Source organism: Cupressus sempervirens, chromosome 1, assembly GCF_028749045.1.
Source record: "Cupressus sempervirens isolate cs-2001-9-10 chromosome 1, ASM2874904v1, whole genome shotgun sequence".
NCBI lineage: Eukaryota > Viridiplantae > Streptophyta > Pinopsida > Cupressales > Cupressaceae > Cupressus > Cupressus sempervirens.
In genome coordinates, this window is record NC_143118.1 from 827,535,335 (window position 1) to 827,551,316 (window position 15,982).

The 15,982-nt window shown below is 34.5% G+C and overlaps 1 protein-coding gene across 1 annotated transcript in view; it reads right to left on the bottom strand.

Annotated features, from left to right (window-relative positions):
* LOC149580413 (ATP-dependent RNA helicase DEAH13-like) overlaps positions 1 to 13,588 on the bottom strand; it is a 42,287-nt gene extending 28,699 nt beyond the window's left edge. The window contains 1 exon segment of the mRNA XM_089790728.1: positions 13,320 to 13,588. The gene's annotated coding sequence lies outside the window, so the exon portion shown is untranslated.
* Positions 13,589 to 15,982: the final 2,394 nt, after the last annotated feature.

The window sequence follows — 15,982 nt, forward strand, 5'->3', positions numbered from 1 at the left end:
TTTCCCTGACTCTTGATCGAGGCGTGTGATCTATCTGATACATAAGGAAGGGGTGACTTCGAAACCAGGCAATAACAGGACCATCATGACCAACCGTGTACCTTCACCACTCTGCATGCCACAGTGTTGAACACTATCTTATCTACCGAGCTCGATAGGAGACGTCGCGCCAAGGGGCAGGCGGGGTTTAGGACAAAAATTACTAAGCATCCAGGGTTTCAATCTATATTACTAGGATTTAAAAAACAAGATCACTTACAACCACAGTCATAATTTATGAGCTGGAGGCTTTCTTGCAGAGGAACAACCTTGGTTAGGGCAAAATAATTGGTCATGCTATTGACACTCCAACTTAATGAATACATAGGAATTAGCCTAGATCTCCTTGGTGTTGCTTCTAATGTTGCTTGATCTCAACCCAAAACTGAGGGTTTGAAGGTTTGTTGGTGGAATGGAGGTAGATCTCCTCAATGATTAAATATGACACTACTACATCTAATATTAATTTATGAAATGATATAGAGGCCTTCGACCCTAACAACAAGTTATGATCAACTATTTGACCCTTGGTATAAAATTCACTAAACAATATGAATGGAAGTTAATGAGTCTTGTGATTTTCCTATCTTCAAATCTGGCCTGCAACCCTCAAAATTTTACCTTCAATAGTTTGGCAATGTTTGCTCATTGGGTCATACTTACAAAAGATGTCTTGGAGCAACACTTCCTTCAAGTGCAACTTAGATTGCTAAGGATTGTCACTGGCAAAAGTGAACTATGCTAGGAATCCCAAGTTGCACTAGTCAAATTACGCAAATCAGACCTGACCTACATAAATTAGAGAAAATTTAACAAGCAATGTCAAAGGTTTTGTCCCATCAGTGTGCCAAATAGGCCAGCCCCTTCATGGAAACGTGATTGTTGGCCCCAACATCTGATTCAAGTACACACTTGCCAACACAATAAAGGAACGTTTGTCAAGATTTGGCCAACATGCTAAGTTTTATTCCAACAAGAGTATTATATGCCCACCATGCTCTGCAAGACCAACCTTGAGACCTCAGCTCTGATACCAAGCATGGCAAGCACTAAACCAAAAAGCTTGAATTAATGGTAAACAATACCAACCAACATTAAGTGTGGGGTTTTTGACCCACAGAAGTACTAGCACAGGCTAGCTCCCTTTTGGACATGGGGCTGTTGGCCCCATCATCTAGTTCGATTACACTTGCTAGCACAATGAAGGAACATTTGCCAAGGGTTTAATCAACACATTGGGGTTCCATCCAAAAGGGACAATCATGCCCACCACACTCCACAAGGCTTGACCTTGAGACCGTAGCTCTAATCCAAGCAAGGCAAATACTATGTAAAGTTTTACTAACTTTATATCAGATTGAGAATGAATTTTCTTTCTCGGAAATCTACATGTTGAATGCTTGAATCTTTCAGATTTGATCTTATATATCCAAGAAATAATAATAAAGGTTTGGCACCTCATCAAATAGCAAAATATATCATAGAAAAGGTGGGAGCAGATGCATGAGTTGCTTGTAGCAAAGAGTATCTTTTGAGGAGAGGAGGGGAAACATGGAGGCCTCTAATCCTCATATTTGACCTTATTTTCTTATTATACATCAGATTTTACAAGCTTCTTCTTTGATGTCATCACTTCTTTGGTCTAGTATGCTCCAATACTTGTGGTTAGGCTCCTAAGATCCCTTCCATAGGAAGCAAATATTTTCTCTTCTAAGTTTGGTTTGGCCACCATTAGTCTTTCTTGCAATAGGAGAAATCTTCTTTTGTTGATTAACAGGATATTTTTTAGAATGATATTTGATCCAAGGCAATGACTGGTTTAGTTTTGCAACCCTTTGATAATTAGCTAGGGTTCTAGTTCCAAATATTCTTTATTTTTCTTTATTTCTCTTCTATGAATTTCAAGACCTCATAAAAAGTTTCCACCTATTAGGTCATTCAATGCACCTTTAATATCACCAAGCTTGTTTCCATTTCATTAAACTTCAGCTCTATAGTATACCTATCAAAGAAATGAGACCCATACATGCCAATCATTATGCTTGCCTCTTCTAGGTTGATGTTACAATTTTACCTTGGACACCAAATATTTGTACCATGGTGTCCCAAGTGTTACAACTTGCAAGAGGGTTTGGATCAAATTCTCTGTGTGCTAGAAGTTGGCTGTAAAAGTTATGCATTGCCCAAAATCTTTACACCAACTGCACTAAAAATGTTGGAATGTTTGTATTTAGTGATCCCCGCATGTGATCCTCCTACAATCAAAATTAGATCAATAGATATTATCTATACCTTGGCTGCAATATTGCGTTCTTTTGCTCAAGACAAAAATAGTGTAATGGTTGGAAACCACCTTCTACTAGCTGAAAACATCGCAACAATGGTAATAAGTTGTAAACTCTACCAACATTTGACTAAAATCTCTTCTTTGGCTGTAAGGAAAACATTGATGTGCTAATAATGTTGAGGGCAGCAGATTTACAATTGGGGACCATACTCAAAGCAGCCCTTGGTTCATATCCATGACAACCATTACTCATTCTTATTAAGTCAAGTTAAAGATCCTCAATAAGAAATATCCATCTTACACTTGTTTCATTTGGCATCCACCCTAGAAGTGTGACTTAACAAATACCACTGTAATCAAGCGTCTCATCTTTGAAAGAGGTCTTGATTATCACCCATTGATATTCCTTGCACCTAACCATGGAAACATTTCAAGGCCCATCTTTAATGCCTTGATGCTCTACCCCCTTTCTCTTGAATTCCAACCATACAAGATCCAAGATATCATGGTCTTTGCATATCTTGTGTTCACCCAAAATGATGAGGAATTGCTTTACCTTCATAATACTAGGAATTTGTAGAGTTGCATCCTTCATGTATCCTCTTGAATTGTTTGCAATTCAATATCCAAAGCACCATACTATACTAAGCCATAATATATTGAACATCAAAATGACACCTATTTTTCTTGCCGTCATCTAGTATCAAGCACGCCAAAGTGACTATCTCTAATTGGTCATCATCCACTATCTTGTTTTCAATGGTGATACTAGGCTCCCACAAGTGATCTATGAACCATTGGGCAAGCACAAAAGAAAGCGATCACATGTTAAGAGTATAGTTCTTCTCCAAGTTATTAAGATAAGAGAATGCTTTCGAATTTGAGGAGAGTCCATATCCATTGATATGTAAGAGCGGATAAGCTAATTTATCTAGTGCATCCAAGGTTACTTCTGTTAGTTTTATATATCTCTAATAGATAAAACTATTACAACAAAAATGGATAAATACTCTTGCTTGTATAACTGCATAATCAATTTGATTCTCAAATGGTGACTGCTCTGTGATTGCTGATGTGACAACAATCTTCAATGATGTCTGCTAATAATCTTTACTGTAGAGTGCATATGATATTTACCTTTCAGCAAGAAGTGTGAAGGAGAGTTTAGAATAATCTTGATAGTGCAGATCGCTGGGACTTATTATGCCTTTTATTGATATTTATCCACAGCAATCTGCCTATCTATATATACAATGGTGAAGGGTCATGACCCCCATAGAGTCATGACTCTACGGCCACAAAGAGTCATGCCTCTACGGTGGCATGACTAACAAACATTAGTTAGTGTAAAGCCATCAGTAATACATAATCCAATACCTCCGATATAAATCGCACTTACATAACAATGCTGATACAAATAAAGATCGCTGATATAATATAGTTTGTTTGCCGATAATGTTATTACATGTATGTTAATCCACACACACACATAAGAAACAATAATAAACATTTATCTAAGAACCTAAATACAGATTTGTATATGTCAGACAAGCATCATTACTTCTGCTGATGCTATACATTAACACTCCCTCTTAGCAAGGGAGAAGTAATACACCATTAGATTTTAGAATAGAATATTTGATCACATTATCTGATCTTAACACTCTGAAACAGTGACTAGTCAGATAATAAAAATCACCAAGCTATGAACGCTATCATAATGTACATTATGATCTCTAATTGTCCGAAACAATATCTAGAGTAATCGTAATGAATATATTATCTATGATCTCTAATTGTTCGAAACAATATCTAGAGATGTTCATAGTAATAACATAGAAATTTGTTACCCATGATCTCTTATTGTCCGAAACAATATCTAAAGATGTCCATGGTAACACAAATGAGTTTGTTATCTATGATCTCTAATCGCCCAAAGCAATATCTAGAGATGTTCATGATAATATTATGGGTTCGTTATCTATGATCTCTAATTGCCCGAAGCAATATCTAGAGATGTCCATGATAACAGGCCTATCATTTGCAAGATCATCACCTTACAAATAATTACCTTTTAAATAAATATGTCCATCAAAGATCGTCACCTTTCATTACATATCTAATGCGACTAAACAACAATAGAAGTATAAACTCACATGAACTGAAAAAAATTTAATTCAATATTCAATATTACAAATTAATCATACCACATTTTTCTCTGAAGTATTTCAACATCACTTTAGCAAGAGGCTTGGTAAAGATATCAGTTGTTTGCTCATTAGTACTAATGTACTCCAGTTGAATGATTCCACGATTAACCATATCTCGAATGTAGTGGTAAGGAATTTCAATATGTTTGGAGCGATTGTGGAAAACTAGACCGGTTGAAAGCTTTGTGCAACTTTAATTATCACAATGAATCACAGTGGGCTTCAAAGGTCTTTTGAACAAATCTGCTAACAACTTTCGTAGCCATACCGCTTCTCTGGGACCCAAAGAAGATGCAATGTATTCTGCTTCGGTGGAACTTAAAGCAACTGAAGTTTGTTTTCTGCTGGACCAAGAAACCATACCAGATCCTAAACTGAAACAATATCCAAAAGTACTCTTACATTCAGTAGGACTGCCTGTCCAATCAAAATCAAAATATCCATGAAGTTTGATGTTGACTTTATCATATTTGATTTCCATTCCAATAGTACCTTTTAGATATCTCAAAATGTATTTAGTTGCATGTAGATGTATCTTCTTTGGTGCACACATAAACTGACTCAAGGTGTTAGTAGCATAACATATGTTAGGACAAGTATTCACCAAATACATTAAAGATCCAATAATCTGTCTGTAGTAAGTAGAATCTGTAGGTTCTGATTTGATCATATCATCTTTCAACTTGTGTAGATTTACTTGCATAGGAGTAGTAGTTGGTTTACATTCCATCATTCCAAATTTTGTTAAAATATCAATTGTATATTTTCCTTGATTCAGAAGAATGTAGTTATCCTGTTGCCAAACTTCTAATCCAAGAAAGTAGTGAAGTAAACCTAAGTCTTTCATTTCAAACTCTGCTGTGAGTTCTTGTTTGCATTTCTTTATGAGATGTTCCTCACCTATTATCAACAAATCATCAACATATAACACAAGAATAATCATATCATCACCATCTATTTTGAAATATAAATTAGGATCAACTTCATTTTTAGAATATCCTAACTTCATTTGATAGTTGTCTATCCTTCATACCACGCTCTGGAAGCCTATTTGAGACCATAAAGGGCTTTCTTTAATTTACAAACGTGAGTTTTGTTGTCATGAGTGTTGAATCCTTTTGGTTGCTCGATATAAATTTCTTCAATTTTTTCATTAAAGAATGTTCTTTTGACATCCATTTGATGAACCTTCCATCCTTTGGATGCTACAATAGCCAAGATGGTTCTAACTGAAGTATATCTAACAACTGGTGCAAATGTTTCTTCATAATCAATGTTTTCTTTCTATGAGAAACCCTATGCTACAAACCTAGCTTTGTACTTTTCAGTACTGCCATCAAATGCATGTTTAATCTTAAATAGCCATTTGGAACAAACAACTGATTTGTTTTTAGGGCTTGGTACAACATCCCAGACATCATTTTTTAGTATAGAGTTATATTCTTCAATCATTGCTTCTTTCCAAGATTGATATGAAAGTGCTTCTTTCCAAGATTGATATGAAAGTGCTTCTTTAACATTAGAATAGAACATTCAATTTTTATAAGTTCAGTTAATAATGCAACATAACATGATTGATTTCTTGTTCTTTTGCTTTCTCAAATCACTTCATTAGGTTCAACCTGATTTTCTTCTATCATTTTCCTAGCCTAGAGTGGCCTCTTTTTATTGTTGACATTTTCAGAATCTTCATGATTAGACACAGTGGAAGAGGATGGTTCAATATCATTCTCCCTCTCAATTTTCGCTTGTTGATTTTCATCTACTTCAGGAATAGATTCAATAATGGATTCATCACTATTTCTAGAGATATTAAAGGCGATATCTTCTTCAAATTTCACATCTCTACTAATCTCAATTGTTCTTTGACCTGGAATGAAGACCCTGTATCCTTTTTTTGTTTCACTATATCTAGTAAGTATCCCCTTCTTTCCAGAAGGTTCTAGTTTTGTTCTTTTCTCTTTAGGAATGTGGATATAAACAGGACATCCAAATATTCTTAAATGGCTTAGATCAGGTTTAATGCTCGTGAATACTTCTTCTGAAGTGGTCTTCTCTAATACTGAGTGTGGACATCTATTTTGAATGTAGGCTGCAGTGTTAGATGCTTCAACCCAGAAAGAAATATGACGGTTTTGATCGTACATCATTGCTCTAGCAGATTCAACAAGTGATCTATTTTTATGTTCAACAACTCCATTCTGTTAAGGATTATATGGTACAAAAAACTCCCTCTTAATCCCAACAGCAATGCAAAAATTCTTAAAAATATCAGAGATGTATTCACCTCCATTGTCTGACCTTACAATTTTTATCTTTTGTCCTGATTGATTTTCAACTAAGGCTTTGAACTCTTTGAATTTTGATAAAACTTCAATTGATTCTTTATGTTTTAGAAAATAGATCCAAGTTCTTCTAGAGTAATCATCAATAAAAATTACATAGAAGAAGCACCTGTTAAGATAAGGTACAGACATAGGACCACAAAGATCAGTGTGGATTAGTTCAAGAATGGATTTAGATTTGTGAACACTTTTAGGAAATAATTGTTTAGTATTTTTGCCTAGAGCACATCCTTTGCAAGTACTTAAGTGATCAGTTTTGAGACTAGGTAAACCTTTTACAATTTGTCCTAGGGATGATAATACACGATAGTGAAGGTGACCTAGCCTCCTATGCCAAATTTCAGTGGAATTTGAAGTTTCATGACTAAGAGCTAGGTTTTTATTATTACAAAGTTTATATAGACCTCCATCTCTAAATCCGATGGAAATGGTTTTCTTGATATTAAAGTTCTTTGGCCAAGATAGAACTTTGTCCTCTTGGAATGTGATTTTGAATCCTTGATCAGCAAAACCAGAAATAGAGACTAGGTTTCTCTTTATTCCTGGTACATATAAAACATTTTTGAGTTGTAGGGTAATTTCTGAATTTAGGTAAATTGAACAGGAACCAATTCTTTTGATAGGATGAGTAGAGTCATCTCCAATGGTAACTTCTTCTAAGGCTTGTTCAAAGAAAGTTTCAAATTTGTCTTTAAAACCGGTGATATGCTGAGATGCTCCACTGTCTATGATCCAAGTGTTGTGGTTTGAGTTTAATTCACTTGAAAGGGCTAAGTAAAAAGCATAGTTTTCTCTTTCTTCTTTCTCTACACCCTCTCCTTTGATTTCTGCTAAGGTTGCTTGAATTTTCTTCTTTTCAGGGCAAAGTTATAGGAGTGACCAATTTTATCACATTTAAAACATCTAACTTTGGACCAATCACGTTGCTTATGTGATTTGTTGGATTCCCTTTTGTTGTATTTGAATTTTTTTTTCTTGTTTGATTTTACATTAAGTGATTGAATTTCTCCCTCATGATTTGTACTTAGCCCTCTTGAGACTAATCGAAATTCTTCTTGTGTGCATTAATTCTTTAATAAATCGAATTTAGGGAGTTTGGATGGAGAGCTTAAACCTCGAATAAATGTTTCCCATGATAGAGGAAGACCTCTTGGTGCTATCATGCTGAGTTCTTTGTCATCAACTCGATTTCCATTGTTGCAAGTTGATCTTTTAATTCAGAAATCCTTAGGAAGTATGAAGTAATAGATTCTCCATTTTTCATATTTATATATAGTAGATATTGTTTTAGGGTTAATAATCTACTAGTATTGTTGATTTCAAATGTATCTCGAATAGTGAGAACATCTCAAATGTAGTCTTGAGACTAGATATAGATGGAAGAATATTATCTTTTATAAAATCTATTATAATTTTTATTGCTTTATTATTATGTCTTTTCCATGTTACTTTCTCTAGTTCATTTTCAGGATGGATATGTTTGTTTCAATATATTCCTCTAATTCCATTTCCCTTAATATTATCATTACTCTAATTTTCCATGATGAGAAATTAGATGCACCCTCAAGCCTATCTTCTAATCTCACATGATTCGCCATTTTAATAATATAATTTAGCTTTTAAAAAAAATCTGAAATTTTAGATTTTAATTCTGAATAATAGCTTTTCTTATCAGAATGGCTCTGATACCATGTTAGTTTTATATATTTCTGATAGATAAAACTATTACAACAAATATGGATAAATACTCTTACTTGTATAACTGCAGAATCAATTTGATTCTCAAATGGTGACTGTTCTGTGCTTGCTGATGTGACAACGATCTTCAATTATGTCTGCTAATAATCTGTATTGTAGAGTGCATATGATATTTACCTTTCAGCAAGAAGTGTGAAGGAGAGAGTTTAGAATAATCTTGATAGTGCAGATCGCTGTAACTTATTATGCCGTATATTGATATTTATCCACAGCGACCTGCCTATCTATGTATACAATGGTGAAGGGTCATGACCCCTGTAGAGTCATTACTCTACGTGGCCTTTGGCCACGAAGAGTCATGCCTCTATGGTGGCATGATTAACAAGCATTAGTTAGTATAAAGCCATCGGGAATATATAATCCAGTACCTCCGATGTAAATCGCACTTACATAACAATGCCGAACAAATAAAGACCACTGATATAATACAGTTTGTCTGCCGATAATGTTATTACACACACACACACATAAGAAACAATAATAAACATTTATCTAAGAACCTAAATACAGATTTGTATATATCAGACGAGCATCATTACTTCTGCTGATGCTATACATTAACAACTTCTCCAACATATTTTTCTCAAATGTGAATAGAATCTCCAGGTCCTATTTGGAGAGATTGAAGATGGACTTATAGGAATCTTTTTTCTTTAAAGCAACTAATTTTTGTACAATAATAAGGACACAAGTTTCATTGTTTTGAATAGAGGTCAAAGATTTGACGATTCATAGTTGCATAGGTGCCAAAGTATAGAAGAGGAGAATAAATATGCTATAAGCAAAAAGAATTGAGTTGAATACTTCTACATTAGAGAGCTCATTAATCACGATAGGACTAAATTAGCCAAGGCTCACATATACTGTGTTAAATGGCACCAAGAAGAAATAATGTTGTGCATCTTTTGCATTGGAAAGCAACTAAACCCTTTTGAAGTTGCATAAAAAGAAGAATATAGAAGATTCTTTGTCTCTTGCAATGGAAAACAACACTAAGAGAACAAAATTAAAGGATTAAGGACCACAAGAGACAAATGCCAAATGTGCAATTTTTTTCACATACAAAATCTTTATACCAAACTTTTTGAGAGAAATTGTCTGTGGTTATTCATAACTAGTAGTTTAAAGATAGACCTGTCAGAAACAGGCATGACAAGAATTGCTTCTAAAAGGATGTTGAATCATTGAAAACCAATGAAAAAGCAGAGATATTAGCTCTATTAATTAACAAAAACACAGAGTTTCAGAAAAGAATGTAATAATACCAAAAGCTTGATGGTACCTAATTGTATCACTTTGTCCTAACCATTTAACCAACCATGTAAAAGGATGTACCCATAAGGAAACCAAGCTGTTTGCCACTTATAAACATATTTCTTTTAAAAAATTAGTTATTTTGTGTCACTTCAATCCATAGTCTTATGACATTTGGTCTTTGAACTACAAGGGCTAGTATAATGGTACAAACAAATGAAGAAATATATTGTCTAATATACAAAGTTTCTAGGTAGAAATCAAATAAGTTTACCTCAGTAAGCTGCTTTGATCTCTATTAAAACTTGCTATACAAAAGAATGCAATATGTTCAAACTTAGACATAAAGAGATTCTCCGATATTACAAATCACTCTATGCGAACATAGTTTGGCAACTATCACATTACAGAGTCACCAGTAGCTGGTATCAATTCAACAGTAAGTAATTATGCCAGGATAACTGTCACAAAATTATCCTCTACATGAAGAGGTAAATAGGGCTCTAACCCTAGGTATTACAGCAATATTATTCTAAGAAAAGAGAGACAAAATCACAAAAACAATATCTTTATTTGAGAAATAACAACAGAATTGTTTTCAAATTAAATAAAACACAACAGAAAATAGTCCAGCAACATACAGATTCCCAAAAAAACTCATGGAACCATAGAAGTTACTTATGTCAAGATTCTGCACTGATAGTGCCATACAATCAATGATACCAATGGAAAAAAATGGAAGAGCGTGTAGGAGAGATTACACAAAACCCTACCAAGGCAGAATTTTCAGTAAACAAAAGTAGCCCTAAAAATATTGAGGCTTTAGAGCTTCAAGGTTGAGAAAAGATTCACGCTGGAAGTTGAAAAAAGCTTATGGGATTGTTGATTTCTAATATAACTAGCACTTGCACCAGCAGGGAGAAATGGTTACCCCGATAGAAAAATATGCTTTGTCTAATATTTTTGATAGTATTGGAAGAAATTGTACATTATATTTTCATGGATCAAGTATTTTATGGTTTACAAATGCAGGAAACTAAAATAAAATATGGTTGAATGGATCATTTTTTAAAGTTGTCAAGTCTTGTACAAAAATGCTCTCACAGTCCAAAAATGTTTAGGAATAGCTGCCTTCAAGACCTGCGAAACTGAACTTTGAATGGATCATTTTTTAAAGTTGTCAAGCATTGTACAAAAATGCTCTCACGGTCCAAAAATGTTTAGGAATAGCTGCCTTCAAGACCTGCGAAAACTGAACTATGAAAACTGTTGGAATTAAGGTGAATCAATGCGAGGGGGGTTAAATTTATTAGGAGAATGTTCAAGAGATTTATAACATTTAGTGTCCTAAGATAATGGTTGCGTCTAGCTGTGTACCTTAGATTTGCTAGAGAGAGAACTGTTGCAAACGGGCTTCCTCTTTTTCCCTTGAGATTGTGTACAAATTGTCTTGCAATTTAAAGTCTCTCAAAGGAGAACATCAGCTGAATGTGAAGGTCATTCAATGTTCTGACACTAGACATAGCTAAGAATGTCAACCCATGCCTATCCATTTTGCCAATGTGGATTGTTGCTTTTTGCAATGTCAGACCTTGAGATTTGTGTACAGTTATAGCCCATGCCATTGTGAGTGGTATTTGCCTTCGACTGCCCAATGATACAGAAGTTATCATTATAATCTTGGGATCATCTTTGTTCTGCAGGGGTCCATTACAATTATCAATCCTTGATGCAACATACATTGATACATTAGATGGTGTGCAACCAAGACTATACACAATATCAACTACTTCACCAAGAGATCCATTTACAAGACTCGCTTGTGTCCATATGTTCGCTGTGAGAATGATGCATTGATCATTACAAAGTACGACTTGTTTTTCGAGTTGTTTATCACCAGTTTTGTTTTCTATTTTATTCAGGCTTGTACATGTTCTTAAATTTTTCCCGAGTAAACCCCCAAAGCCAATTGTTTAGAGGCTTTGGGGATGCACTTCACTGTGATACTTAATGGAAATCAGGTTGTATTATGATTATGGATCAGGAGACGAAGTTGGGGAAAGTCGTTTTCATTTTCGTTAAGATATAATGCCATCCACACATTTTATCAGACAGTTTGCGAGTTTCTCGCTTGAAATTTCATTGAGACATTTTGTTGAATGTTTTGCATTTAGCTTTTGTTTTTGTGTTGTACCAAACTCTTTCAGCTATTTTTCCAAACTCTTTTCAGGTTCTTTGTCTTATATTCAAATCTCTTGGAAAATTGTCATTGTTTTGTGAACCTTCCCTTTTATAAACTTTGGCAAACTTGCAACACTCTTCTAATTATATTAATTATATTATTGTGATCTTGTGCAAACTTTTTACCCAAGTAATTTGCAGACTTCTTGAGAGCTGTTCTTGTGAAAGGTCACCAGCTTAACAAGAAACATTATTCCCACATAGCATTTTTCCTTAATCTCTTTGATTCAAAGATTGATTTCTTGCATCATTCATGGCATTTTCCTAATCTATTTTTTGGGATTCGAATTCACTTTTGTTCCATTGTGACTACATATTCTTTCAGCTATGGTTATTATGTAGGAATAAAGGCGGTATCCCCTTCGGTTGGCTTCCGCAGCATGACTTCCACATTTTGCAGCCAATAATATCACGTGTTATGGGATAAAACCAGATAACCAAATTTTCATCTTTATTGACACCTCAAAGTATTAGTTAGGATGGGATTTAAACGTCTAGTCAATATGCTTTTAGTAGACGACTGTGATTTTGAGAAAGTATTTTGTTTTTCCAATTTCATTCATATAGAATCTCTGCCACCTGTAACAGAACATTCGCAAACTTCTACAAACTACAAGAGCTAATAGAATTTGCAATTTTACAAGGATTAGGAAAATCGATATTCAATTATTGGGGGGGTGGGGAGAGAACTCTCATTCTTGTACAATGATATTTTGTCAGCCAGACAGAATATGATCTTGTGAAACATGTCGTACTTTTTGGGAGGCTGGTTTATACGAAAGTGTTTCTGAACTTCCATCACTTTGCCATGCAACTTAACGTAAGTCGCGGAGGGAATATCTAAAATTCAGAACAAAACACATATCTGCATGACAGGCATTTAGTCAACCATATCACAGGCTTCCTTTTGTTTATAAATTAACCTGCTAAGTTCCACAACCATTTCCATCGTCCTCGTAATCTGTACATAAATGAGGGCTTCAACAAAGAATTGAGGGGTTCCATCAAATCATAAAGGGAAGACGAATGCAAATTACGGTGTCAAACGATTTGGAAGGACATCCAAAGATCAGTTGTCCGCACAATGTTCTCTAAGTCGCAGACAATGAGCATGAATTTGCTCCCAAACAATCAGACGCATAAGAGAGGCCAATGGGTGAACCAAACTATGAACTATTTGCATACCTGAAATGTGATATGTAGACCTTAAGCCAGGAGCTGTATGCGAGGAAATCACTCAACTCGATCTGTGGTCTATTATTTTTAGGTTTCCAAATTGGTCCCTACATTTGAAAGGGTACCTTGGTCGGTGGTCTCAATAGCGACATGAGGTTTTTTGCTTCCACAACTCATTGCCCTATTTCAGCCCTGGCTTCGAAAGTGTTTCCGGGCAGTCAGAATTCTTTGGCCGACAACACAATTCCTGGCGTCCGATCTTCAACCTTGCTAAGAATAACAATGGTGTTATAAATTTATGTTAAATGTCTTTAAAATATGAAATGGTCTATTTAGTTTAATTTACAATATTTAATTTTCATTCTAAAATTTATTGTTGTGTTTCATTTTTTATTTCTAATTCCATGGACATATTATCAAATTTTAAAATGGTTTTGAAAGTTTTTAATATGTAAATAAGAAATTTTAAAAATCTAAGTTTATAAGTAAATCTTTTTTTTTTTTTTTAATAATAAATTTTAAGTGTTGGGTAAATGGTCGAAGTCTCTAATTATATTAATTTAATAAAAATAAAAATACATTAGAGTATCTTCGTTCAAACGTGCATTGGTAGGAAAGAGCGGAGAAGAAAACCTCTAGTCTTGCCCAGGACATAGTCCTTTATTATTACATTATTAAAAGGGGCATACCCCAGTTACCAGATCCTAATTTTTATTATTGAGTACAATATAAATGACTGGTTCCTGTAGAACAAGATTTAGTTTGCAAAGAATATTAACAATAAGAGAAACATTCACAAACTAAAACTAAATTCACATATAAGTTTAGACAAAGAAAGCAAACTAAGGAATGCAAACCTAAGAGAGGAAACACCCCATGCTTCCTTGATTTGGTAGATGTGTCCTTTGATGTGGATGTATGCTCAATATGCTTGCTCAATTGCTTCAATGGTGGAGATGGGTAATGGCAAATTGGTAGCCTTGTGAGCTCTCAATTTGGCATTATAAGGGTATGGTTGATGGCTTTGGTTCTCAAACTAGCATTATGACTTTACTAAAAGGATTGTGATGAAATGGCTTGGGATGGGATTTAATTTATAGGCCAAGGGGTAGAGGGATGGATGGCTTAGATGCAAGGAGAGATGAAAGCTTAAGGAGGGCTAGGATGCACTCAAAAGAGAGCACATGGATTGTGCTTGTTTAGCACCAATGGGAAGGTGACACTTGTCACAAGGAGGATGAGTGTGAGAGGATATGATAAAGGGTTAGTTAAAGGCATGATGAGGGAGGTTGAATATGTAAGAGGGATGTAAGAGTCATGAGTGGGAGAGGTGTAAGAGTCATGAGTGGGCTTGTAAGAGCATTTAAGGGTTTGTGAGCTTCATCAAGTTTGTGGTTGGGATATTTTGAGGGGAGGCTTTGGTTTGCTTTAGGAAAGTCTTAAACTTGTTTAGGGAATGTGACAACATTAAGGGGTGGATTAGGCTTGGGTTTAGGATTAGATTAGGGATGTTAGAGATGTGCAAGTGGATGGCATTAATGAGGTTGGGTGAGTTAGTGGCTAAGCTTGGTTAGTATGGGTGGATGGGGTGGATTAGGCTAAATGGAGGATTAGGGATAAGTTAGGGGTTTTTAGATTTGAGGGATTTATTTATCAAATAGATTTATTTAATAAATGGGGATTTTGGAATTAGATAGGAGAATAGGATTTAATTGATAAATGACAGATTATTTGATTTATCAATTAGGACTATAGATGATTAATTAAATTAATCAGCTAGGGGATGGCCAAAGATTAATTAAATAAGAATTTAATTAATGATGCCTTTAGAGATGGCTAAACTAGATTACTGAAGTGGTGTAATCAAATTTAGGTGTCTACAGTTCCTTCTATGAATTATACAAGCTCCAATGATCTTAATAACAATCATTTGAACTCTTCAGTGTCTGAAATGAGAGTAACCACTTCAACCAGATCTATATATACTTTATAGTTGACTCTTCGTTTGCAATCCTGGATGGAGTGATAACACCTAGCTAACATGCTGGTCAGTAATGCAACTCAAAATGAATGTTAGTATTATTAATTAAAAACATCGATTTAGATATCCTTGAATTCCTGGCTGGAGATTCCTACATTTCTTTCCTTTAACATTATGTCAAGATTACTGATCAATAGTGCATTTTAAGAATGTTTTTTACTTAAATTCTAACATAATATCCACCTTTATTACAAACTTGATCCTAACAGTGTTGATTATTTTAAGATTTTGTCAATTAATATGAATACCTGTTAAAATTATTTTTAATTTAAAAGCCTTATACTTAGATCTAAGGTTGTGGCTTCAATCTAATGATCAATAATTTCCTAACAGTGAATAGAATCCTTCCTGATGCATAGATAAATTCAACGGAAGCAATATCAAAAAAGAACCAGCACTAACAAGAAATATATATTAAAATTTCTTCGTAATTAATTCTTCAAATGAACAGTAAATACATTTGTTCTCCTACATATTTCTTCTACTTACAACTTCGTATCCAAAAACTTGACCTAAACCTAAACCTAAACCTAAAAACTCTATTTATACTTTCTACGACAGTTTATGGAACATTCTAGATTATTACACTATAGAAAATTCTAGATTAATATAGAATAGGGAAGAATGATCC